Source organism: Leucopleurus acutus, assembly GCF_964270905.1.
Source record: "Leucopleurus acutus genome assembly, chromosome: 4".
In the NCBI taxonomy this organism is placed as follows: Eukaryota; Metazoa; Chordata; class Mammalia; order Artiodactyla; family Delphinidae; genus Leucopleurus; species Leucopleurus acutus.
In genome coordinates, this window is record NC_139146.1 from 67,104,702 (window position 1) to 67,117,131 (window position 12,430).

The window sequence follows — 12,430 nt, forward strand, 5'->3', positions numbered from 1 at the left end:
ATTGTGTTCTATGGGAGTCTTCTGAAATAAATTCTAAAATAAACCCATATTGTCATTTTTTTCTATTCATTCAGGTTAAAATAACTGGTTTATGTTCAATCACATCTGTGTAAGATTTCAGTGGAAAGAAGCCAGTTTGTTAATAAATTATTTTTGCTTCCCTTTTGAGAAATTGATGAAGAAGACAGCAAAGCAGTCTTTTTTCAATGATTTATTTTAAAAGTAAGCATTTTCCAAAGATGTCCTGGTGTCAGTAGTGTTTCAGCATAAATTTATTTTCTATTTTATTCTATTCTACAACAATAATGAATGTACAAAGGGGATCCTGATTACTAAACCAGAGAATAATTAGTTCATACTTATTTTATAGGGCTCAGACAAATACCATTTTCCAACATTTTCAACAAGGATTAAACAAAGTTTTCTACTAGAAACATAATTAACCAGAAAATAGTCTTAATAAAATACCCCATTTCCAAATGCCTCTTACTGAATAAGTCTTTGTGGAATTTTCTCATCTATCTTTCTCCCTTATTTCTATGTAGTGACAGCTCTGTACCCTTTGAATTTTCACTAAACTGTCATAAAGATACAACTTAAGATCCTTTTTAAGGATGGTAATTATTTTTAATATGTACAAAATATGTTTAATTATGATTAAGTAGGCAGCTAATTTTAAAACATTCCTCAGGGGGCTTCCCTGGTGGCGCAGTGGTTGAGAGTACGCCTGCCGATGCAGGGGACACGGGTTCGTGCCCCGGTCCAGGAAGATCCCACATGCCGCAGAGCGGCTGGGCCCGTGAGCCATGGCTGCTGAGCCTGCGCGTCCGGAGCCTGTGCTCCGCAATGGGAGAGGCCACAACAGTGAGAGGCCCGTGTACTGCAAAAAAAACAAAAAACAACAAAATTAAAAAAAATTCCTCAGATTTATTTTAAGAGCTGCTTGTTGATATAGTTGAATAAAGTTTTCCTTCACACTCAGAGAATATGCCAAAATGTGAAGGACAATATATAAACACGTGGTTCAATAAGACTCATAAGAACAGAGAAAATATTCAAGGAAGAACTTTAGCTTGAAAATTCTAACTCAAGAGAAAAAGGAATAGAAACAGACTTTAACTTTGTTTGACTGTTCATATAGTTTATTAATCTAATTTACATTTTCAAGAGTTTAAAAATTGTCCCCAAAGAAATTGATCTCTAAATGATATATGATATGGCTGTTTAATAATATTTTAAAGACAGAGAAAAACAATTTCACTACAAGGATAAAATTAAGTTGAACACTGTTTATATTCAAAGAATGTGGGAGTTCATATTCCTAAAAAATAGATTGATGTTGCACTAAAGCAAGCTTTATAAAGGGACCAGTTTTTCAGGTGGCAGAATGACACAGATGTTACTATACTCAGTGAAGATGGATTAATGAACTCTGAACTCTCGAGGTTTGTTTTATAACTCCTTACTTTAATCATGAAAAATGGACATAAATGGTATTATTATGACTGTGAATACTGATTTGATATCTCCAGGTGATGTTATTTTTAATTTGAAACTCTACAATGAGGAATAGGGACTATAAGGAAAACACAGACATAAAAATTATTGTAGTGATGGCATTATTAGTCTCATTTTTTGTGCCACCTTGAACCTACCCCCTTTATTATGGACTGGCCCAGTGCCTTCACACTGTGGGCAGTGTTTATTTCTCTGCTTCCTGATTTTGTCTTTGGGTATGTGATTTCTTTTTCCTGATAGAATGAGGTGGACGTGTTAGTGAGCCAGTTCTAATCCTAGGCACCAAAAGATCTTTATGCTTCTATTTGTTGTCTTTCACTTTTGCCATCACCATTGGAAGAACATGCCTTTGCAAACTCACTGGTTCCAAGAGGAAGATGAAATACAAGTGGAACAGAGCCAGCCCCGGTTGAGCCAAGCCCAGATCAGCAATCCTCCTAGCTGGCCATAAATTCATGCATGAGTCCATCTGAGACCAGTAAAACCCATCTCAACCCAGTTTAGGTCAGCCAGATCTTCAGAAGGTTTTCAGACTTGTGTGCTAGATAAATGCCTACATTTTAAATCTGTGAATATATTATGATATTTTTATGCAACATTATTGTGACCATAGCTAAATTTTAGGAGTAAGATTTCTTTCTTTAAGAAGTTTATAATGAGTTGGGAATGGACATGAGTGATGGAGATAGTGTTGGAGGCTGTGGCAGTGTTCATGTGTCCAGTGATCTGAATCAGTTATTAGAAATTCGAATGGTAAGTAAAGGAGAGATGTAGATGGTATTTCAAGCAAAGTATGGACAAAGTGAGAAGACTGATACGCAAAGAAAAGAAAAATTAATTTAAAAATGAATATATAATTTCTAGATCTTCATTGTCTGATAAGGGAGCCACCAATCACATATGACAATTTAAATATAAATCAATTAAAATTAAATAATATAAAAATTAGCTCCTCAGTCTCTCTAGCCACATTTCAAATGTTCAACAGCCATATGTCTTTAGAGGCTACCATATTGGATAGTTCAGATCATGAAACATTTTGATCATGGCAGAAAGTTTCTCTAGAGAGTGAGTAGCACTGTCTAGATGGTACCAAAGACTTTCTGAGCCCATCTTTCTTTATCTGCATTATGAACATAGTAATTAATGCTGTAAATATCTCCTAACACAGTACTGAGGATCCAATTTAATGCATGAAATCACTTTGCAAACTGAAAAATGCTTTGTAAGTGTAAGGTATTATAGTTTAGTAGAATGACCATTATGTCTTTGACTATCAAGAAGAATCCTTATGTCACAATATCTACAGGAATTGGATTCATTCATAACCAGTAACCTTGGTTATGCTCTGTTAGGAAGCAAACTATCACAGCATAAAAATATTGAAAGATAAATTTTCCATAAATGAGAATTCAGATTATTGCTGAAGTTCATTCATTATTTTAGGGAATATATATATATAAAACTTTCATTTATCTTAACTAGATATAAGCAAGTAAACTCCTTAGCTCAAATTGTTAGATATTTATTCCTTGACTTTTTCATAAGTTCAGCTACTTATACCATTTTGGTAAATGTAATAAAAACTAGAAGCAACATTTCCATCAAATTTCAAATAATTTAACTCAGAAGATCATGCCTCCTGATGTTATATAAAAAAGTGGCTTAATTTGGGAGAAGGAAAGAGAGTTAGAAGAAAGTTTTTTCAATACCTACTATGTGCCAAGAAATGTGTTAAGCATTTAATTTTCCATAGCTCATTGGAGTCTCACAAATTTTTTAGTTTGATGTTATTATTATATCCATATTAGAGTTTGGAAAAGTAAATGTTTTGCTGTGAATAAGTAGAACAACTCTTGATAGAAGTAAAGAACCAGTAAAACAATGCTCCACTTATAGAATAAAGATACAAGTAGAATAGAATAATGATCACAGACTATGCCATAGAATAGAGATCAGGACTGACTACATAAAATGTGGAGCCCAGTATAAAGTGAATATGTGGAGCCTATTGGTAAATCATTACAAATTTCAAATCAATAGCAACAGAACATTAAACCAAGCATGGGGGCCTTGTCAGAATGGGGCCCTGCGTGACTGCACGGGTTGCATGATCATAAAGCTTGCCCCATAAGCAAATTTCAAAAATTATTGTGGATGAGAAGTTGAATAATGTGATCATTAATTTTTCTTCCTGATCTTGCTTAAATATTGAAGCTTTTGAAAGGAAGCTTAGAATACATGTCATTGAATCTACCAAGTGTTTAGATAGAGGCCCTACGGTTCATGGTCGTATGTCTAGGATCTAGCAGGTAATTTACTAATCAGGGACAGTGCCAACACAGGAACTGGGGTCTCTAGAGTTCCTTCCTGCCTTTATAAAGGAGGGAAGAATTTTTCAATTTTAGTCCTTTCAAGCAGAGATCACAAAGAGGGGGGAGTGAATGATACCTTGGCAGAATAAGATGTGTTGAAGTGCTTTGTTTAAACATAGTTTTACAATCATTAAACATGTAAAAGGCAGAATATTTTACATTAAAAATGAGGATAGACACTTTCCTTTGAAAAGTCAGGCTATACTGGACAGGCATTCCTTCCCACATGTGTGATGATAATAGCTTAACACTGAGAAGCTGTCGAATCCCCGCACCCATCACCAGCTAGAGGACTGATGTCCTCCTGCGTATCTATTTCCATACTCCTCAATTTTTTATATCAAGCCTGTTCTCTCCTATATATTATCTTCCTGGACCTTGTACCCAGTTAAAGATTTTGATTTCCGCCTTCAAGATTACATCTTCAGTGGTCCCTAACCTGAGATCATGTCCCTTCTTCAGAAATAGTGAAGAGTCCCATGGACTGGAAAATGAAATGTTGCTCCTGATGGAATGGTTATATGTAGTGAGATGCAGAGATGTTAAGATAATTTCATAATGTCTGGCTTATTATACTTTTAGTAAATCAAGATGCTACCTTTACTTATTTAAATTGGAATATGCATGATGGCCATGCTATTTTTATGTATATAATAACTTAGCTGTTTTTTCTTTTACTGGGGATTACCTGAATAGTTGTTCTCTGGATAATAAATTTTACTGGAAACTTAGGCCTTAATTTTAAAATTCTTGAGGGACTTCCCTGGTGGTCCAGTGGTTAAGACTCCACACTTCCAATGCAGGGAGCTTGTGCTCAATCCCTGGTGAGGGAAATAAGATCCCACATGCCATGAGGCACCACCAAAAAAAAAATTCTTGAAAGTCCCCTTGGCCTCTGTCTTTATACCCATTCCTCATTGAGAATGAAAATGTGGAGATACCTAATTGAATGTCTGAGTGTATTCTTGTTTATACTGATGCACAAGTCCCCAAGGTCTGTCTCTGACATTGTCCTGCAAGCAACACATATTTAGTAGAGGCATATCCTGACTCCCTGCTGTAATCAACCCTCCAGAGAAATTTAATTTTTAATTAAGTTCTTTTTCTCTAAAGCTGATTAATCAGAACTTTGTTATTTGTGTTGCAAAAAGGGGGATAAATTAACTATACCTTTAATTAGACAAGGGGGAATTTACTTTCACTCTCTTACATCTAGCCAAAGAAAAAGCAGACTCTCTGAAACCAAGAAACAGGGTGCTTTGAATATTCCATAACAAGTGGTGCAGGGGTTAGGCCTTTTGATAATAAACTTGTTAACTGGTGAGTTCTAGACTGTGTGTTCACTAAATTACTTATTTCATTAGGATAGATTACTCTATTATTTGTTTTAACCCTCATGAATTTTTTTTCTCCTATTGCTCCCACTGAACTTTTGGGATAAATATCAAGTCAAATACTTCCCCCATTGTATTAGTTAGGGCTGGTATAACAAAATATCACAGACTGATGGCTTAAACAACAGAAACTTATTTTCTCAAAGTTCTGGAGGTGAGAAGTCCTAGACAAAGGTCTGGCAGAGTCGGTTTCTGGTGAGGATGCTCTTCTTGGCTTGTGGATCACTGTCTTCTGGCTGTGTCCTTGCATGACAGTGAGAGAGTGAGAGTGAGCTCTCTGGTGTCTCTTATTAAGAACACAATACCAGTTCCATAGAATCAGGGTCCCACCCTTATAACCTCACTTAACCTTAATTATCTCTTAAAGACCCTATCTCCAAATATAGTCCCATTGAGGGTTAAGGCTTCAACATATGACTTTGGTGGAGGGGGGAACTTTAGTCTGCAGCACTCATGTAAGACTTCTATGCCCTCTAACTCATTATATTTATCTTCTTTTAAGTAGAGACTTTGAGGCCAATGGGAATTCCCAGGTTGAATATTCTTTGCTCTTGTCAGCAGAAAAGGTTAAACTTTAGGAATGGAGACCCAGAGCTTCTTTTATCCTGGCCCAGATATCACAGCTTTTGTCATCTACTCCTTTTAATATATGTCATATTTCAGTTTTCTTATCCCAGGAAGCAGAATTGTCAGAATCCCAATAAATATATCTTATCTGATAATATAGGGAAGCCCTGAGCACTGGGTAATAAATTGAATGTGTGGCCATCACTTGGTCCTTCTTCCTCTGGCCAGAGAGGTTAAAACCCTGAATGCGAAGCTTGAAGCAGAAGGTAATCTTAAATATAAACTCGACTTTTCACAGTAACTTTCAAAAATCACTTTTCTCTGCCATAAAATATATCTCTTCAATTAGATTTTTTGGAAATGTAAAGCTTTTAAGGGAAGGAAACAGGCACAGTGGGGTGTATACACGACATACACGGACCTCCATGTACTAAGTGTGCACATGTGATTACTTTGAATCCTTACAAAACCCTCTATAGTAAGTCCTTTTAGCCACTCTATTTTAGCTGAGAAAACTAAGGTTCATACAGAAGTGATTTTTTTTTCAAATTTATAAACTTTGTCAGTTAACAGAGATAGGGTTTAAATCCAACTTTGCTTCGTTTGCAAATATTTTCTCCCATTCTGTGGGTTGTCTTTTTGTTTTGTTTATGGTTTCCTTTGCTGTGCAAAAGTTTTTATGTTTAATTACATCCCATTTGTTTATTTTTGTTTTTATTTTCATTAGTCTAAGAGGTGGATAATCTCCAAAATATACAAACAGCTCATGCAGCTCAATATCAAAAAAACAAGCAACCCAATCAAAAAATGGTCACAAGCTCTAAATGGATGTTTCTCCAAAGAAGACATACAGATAGCCAAAAGGCACATGAAAAGATGCTCAACATCACTAATTATTAGAGAAATGTAAATCAAAACACAATGAGGTATCATCACCTCATACCAGTCAGAATGGTCATCATCAAAAAACCTATATACAATAAATGCTGGAGAGAGTATGGAGAGAAGGGAACCCTCCTACACTCTTCATGGGAATGTAAACTGCTGCAGCCACTGTGGAGAACGGTATGGAAGTTCCTTAAAAAACTAAAAGTAGAGCTACCATATGATCCTGCAATCCCACTTCTGGGTGTATATCTTGACAAAACCATAATTCGAAAAGACACATGCACCCGAATGTTCATTGCAGCACTATTTACAATAGCCAGGACATGGAAGCAACCTAAATGTCCATTGACAGAGAAATGGATAAAGAAGTTGCGGTACATATATACAATGGAATATTACTTAGCCATAAAAAAGAACAAAATAGTGCCATCTGCAGCAACATGGATGGACCTCAAGATTGTCATACTGAGTGAAGTAAGTCAGACAGAGGAAGTCAAATACCATATGATAATGCTTATATTTGGAATCTAAAAAAATATGGTACAAATGAACTTATTTACAGAACAGAAATAGAGTCACAGATGTAGAAAACAAACTTATGGGTACCAGGGGGCAAGGTGAGGGGAGGGATAAATTGAGAGATTGGGATTGACATATACACACTACTATATATATAATAGATAACAAATAAGGACCTACTGTATAGCACAGGGAACTCTACTCAATTCTCTGTAATGGCCTATATGGGAAAAGAATCTTAAAAATGAGTGGATATATGTATATGTATGACTGATTCACTTTGTTGTACACCTGAAACTAACACATTTTAAATCAACTATACTCCAATAGTAATTAAAAAAATAAAAAACGAGAAACATGAAAATAAATCCAGCTTTGCTGGACACCAAGCTGAGGAAGACTTTTAAGAGAACCTGGACCGATTGTTGCTTTACCATTTTTTCATATAAAAGCTAACTCTATAGTGCCAAGGATAAGGTAATATAGACCTTTCTAAATAAATGGTATGATTCCTTCTTTGTGTGAATTGATTTTCCCCTTTGTCTCTGCTGTCTTGAAGCTCTAACCTAAAAGGGAATCACAAAAAGTATGTTGATCTTTCTATTGATACATTTATACTTTTATTTCCGATATTTGATTTCTACTTATATTTTTCTACTTATGAATATCTAATTTTGAAATATTCTACAAAAATTCCTTTGGAAGAGAGTGAAGCTGTTGAGTTTAAACTGCCAATAGTCTGCCTTAATTATTTCAGGAAAAAACTATTTTAGACAACTCCAAAAATCTATGTCAGATACAGAAAATGTGTTTATAGCAAGAAAGGCTAAAGAAGTTAATATCTTTTAAATTACATGATTATTTGGTGAAATATTTAAAAGTGATTTTTAAAAATTTTATATATCAATTTTAGGAAAACATATTTCAGTTTTTTGGAAGAGTCATCTATAGATACTTTCATATATGGCTTATTTATTTCATTTATCCAACAGATATTTATTGAATACTATACTTTGGGCTACATGCTGGAGATCCAATGTTGATTAAATTCTCATGGAGTATACAGTGCAGTAGGAATGGCAAACATTAATCAAATAACCACACAAGCATGTAAAATTATAACAGACAGATGGTGAAAAGGCTAGAACCATATGTTATGATGTCTGTAATAGAGGTGTTTGATCAAGTCAAGAATATCAGGGAAGGCTTAAGCTGGTGTTTAAAAAATTAGAATTAATGAGGCAAAGAAGAGAAGGAACCATGGTAGAAGGGAACTTCATTGTGAAGAAGCTCTTACTCGAGGGCATATTGGCATCTTGACCCTTAGAGAAACTTGAAGTCAAGTGATATGATCATATTTAAGCTCTTAAAAGATCATTCTGGCTGTAATATAAAGAGTGGACTGGAGATTGCCATTGTTAGGAGACCATTATAGTAGTCTAAGCAAGAGTTGAAGGTAGAAAATTGTAGCTAGAGACTCTAGCATAAGTTGAAGTCACCTAAGCTACAGCTTTCATGGTTGGACTCCTGAAAAATAGAAAGATACAAACACTTTAGGGGTCAGAAATTTGTTTTATAATTTTTTTAACATTTTCCCATTTTTTTAAAATTTTCAAATAGTTTCAGATTTGCAAGAAACCAGAGAATTCCCATATACTCTTCCCCTAGATTTCCACATGTTCTCATCTTACATAAAGGCAGTATAATGATCAAACCCAGGAAATTAATACTGATGCAATACCATTAACTAGTCTGCATATCTTATCCAAATCTGGTCAATTGTCTTAAGAATGTCCTCTATCTGACCTAGAGTCACAAATTTTGTGCAGTGGGTCAAAGAATTTCTAATACATTGATCCTCAGAAGAGTCTTTCATTATAAGGTAATTTAAACTCCCACACTAGTCATATACTGACCTAAACATAGGAGTTATTCTTTATTTTTTTTAAAACTTCTTTATTGAGGTATAATTGCTTTACATTGTTGTGTTAGTTGCTGCTGTATAACAAAGCGAATTAGCTATACATATATCCCCATATCCCCTCCCTCTTGTGTCTCCCTCCCACCCTCCCTATCTCACCCCTCACACAAAGCACCGAGCTGATCTCCCTGTGCTATGCGGCTGCTTCCCACTAGCTATCTATTTTACATGTGGTAGTATATATATGTCAATGCCAGTCTCTCTTCATCTCTAGGTTCTTCAGAAACTTTTTTTTTTTTAGATTCCATATATGTGTGTTAGCCTATGGTATTTGTCTTTCTCTTTCTGACTTACTTCACTTTGTATGACAGACTCTAGCTCCATCCACCTCACTACAAATAACTCAATTTCATTTATTTTTATCACTCAGTAATATTCTATTGTATATATGTGCCACATCTTCTTTATCCATTCATCTGTCAATGGACACTAGGTCGCTAAATGCTGGAGAGGAAAAGGAGTCATTCTTAATGAGCAGACCATCCAAGATTAGTTACAGAAAAGCTAAACTCTTAAGAAAGCCAAACAAATTTTATAACCACTGTATAAAATAAATGCCTATGATAAAGGACTAATTAAAATCCAATTCAATTCAGACAGTAGAGGTGAGATGGGGAGCCAGACAGAACACAAGTGAGGGTAGCTTATTCCTAAAGCTCAAGCCCCCAAACTCAAATATCTAAGTGTCTGGAGAGATTCCTTAACACTATTTTCCCATAAATTAACCCTGTCCAGGAAAACTCTGCTCAGACTGTAGGGTCTATCTTCTCTTGCGAGTTTCATGTCTGGGAATTAGTTGCAAAACATTACATAGTTGGAGAACAAAAGGAGTCAGTTAAAAAAACAACAACAAAAGACCCAACTCTCTGAAGCTAGGGTGGAAGGTTGTGGAGTTCAGAGAGTGATTGTTGGCCATAGCATTGTACTGGATTTAGCAGCATTTGAACAATTTCAATATCTGATTTGGCATGCTGTAGAAGACCCCTGTGACACTGCAACTTCTCTCTGGGACTTGGCATGCAATTAAGCACTCAGGCAGGTGTGGACTTGGAGAAAATTGCTGAAATGTGTGGTTGTAAGAGCAGGAGGAAAACAGGGCCACAGAGCTTGAGGATATAATAGATACAGATAGATATAGACACACATTCCTAAACGTTCATATCAAATATTTTTCAACAAACTTGTGAGTCAGGAGAGAGTTAACAAGGAAAGTGATGGTTAGACTCAACTAGCTATCTTCTAAAATAAAAAGATGGCATTTGTGATTATTTTGGTGATTTTTTTTTCTGTAGAAAGTGGTTTTCTTACCTGCTTTAAGATGTGATTCTTTTGTAGGGACTATAAAAGAATGAGAAAAACTGTGAGGTAGCACAGAGCTATCATCAGTTTTCTTTAGATGCTGTAAGCTCACCTTCTATTCTTGACACATTAGTGTGGAGACTTAAGAAGACAAAGCAAAATTGTTAATGTGAAGTCTCCAGTCTCCTACACAAAAGAGCTGATCCTTTAGTTTTCAGGGGCAATTTATGACAGAATTTGTTCAGTTAACGACACATCAGTCTTACTTTAAGACACAGCTATAATTCTTTGTGTGCTCAGTATGCTGCTTCAGATCTTACAGACACTTGACTAAATCAACAATAGCAGGTATATTTCTTTTCTTTAATATGCTTTAATTTTTTGAATTTTATTTTATTTATGTTTTTATACAGCAGGTTCTTATTAGTTATCTATTTTATACATATTAGTGTATACATGTCAATCCCAATCTCCCAATTCATCCCACCACCACCACTAACCCCCCTCCCCCTGCTTTCCTCCCTTGGTGTCCATACGTTTGTCCTCTACATCTGTGTCTCAATTTCTGCCTTGCAAACTGGTTCATCTGTACCATTTTTCTAGATTCCACATATATGCGTTAATATATGATATTTGTTTTCCTCTTTCTGACTTACCTAATTATGTATAACAGTCTCTAAGTTCATCCACATCTCTACAAATGACCCAGTTTCATTCCTTTTTATGGCTGAGTAATATTCCGTTGTACATATGTACCACATCTTCTTATCCATTTGTCCGTTGATGGGCATTTAAGTTGCTTCCATGACCCTGGCTATTGTAAATAGTGCTGCAATGAACATTGTAGTACATGACTCTTTTTGAATTATGGGTTTCCCTGGGTTTATGCCTGGTAGTGGGATCGCTGGGTCATATGGTAGTTCTGTTTTTAGTTTTTTAAGGAAACTCCATACTGTTCTCCATAATAGCTGTATCAATTTACATTCCCTCCAACAGTGCAAGAGGGTTCCCTTTTCTCAACACCCTTTCCAGCATTTGTAGTTTGTAGATTTTCTGATGATGCCCATTCTAATGGGTGTGAGGTGATACCTCATGGTAGTTTTGATTTGCATTTCTCTAATAATTAGTGATGTTGAGCAGCTTTTCATGTGCCTCTTGGCCATCTGTATGTCTTCTTTGGAGAAATGTCTATTTAGGTCTTCTGCCCATTTTTGGATTGGGTTGTTTGTTTTTTTAATATTGAGCTGCATGAGCTGTTTATATATTTTGGAGATTAATCCTTTGTCCGTTGATTCATTTATAAATATTTTCTCCCATGCTAAGGGTTGTTTTTTCTTTTTGTTTATAGTTGCCTTTGCAGTTCAAAAGCTTTTAAGTTTCATTAGGTCTCATTTGTTTATTTTTGTTTTTATTTCCATTACTCTAAGAGGTGGGTCAAAAAAGTTCTTGCTGTGATTTATGTCAAAGAGTGTTCTTCCTATGTTTTCCTCTAGGAATATTATAGTGTTTGGCCTTATATTTAGGTCGTTAATCCATTTTGAGTTTATTTTTGTGTATGGTGTTTGGGAGTGTTCTAATTTCATTCTTTTACATGTAGCTGTTGTGTTTTCCCAGCACCACTTATTAAAGAGACTGTCTTTTCTCCATTGTATATCCTTGCCTCTTTTGTCATAGATTAGTTGACATAGGTGCATGGGTTTATATCTGGGCTTTCTATCCTGTTCTATTGATCTATATTTCTGTTTTTGTGCCAGTACCATACTGTCTTGATTACTGTAGCTTTGTAGTATAGTCTGAAGTCAGGGAGTCTGATTCCTTCAGCTCCATTTTTTCCCCTCAACATTGCTTTGGCTATCTGGGGTCTTTTTTGTCTCCATACAAATTTTAAG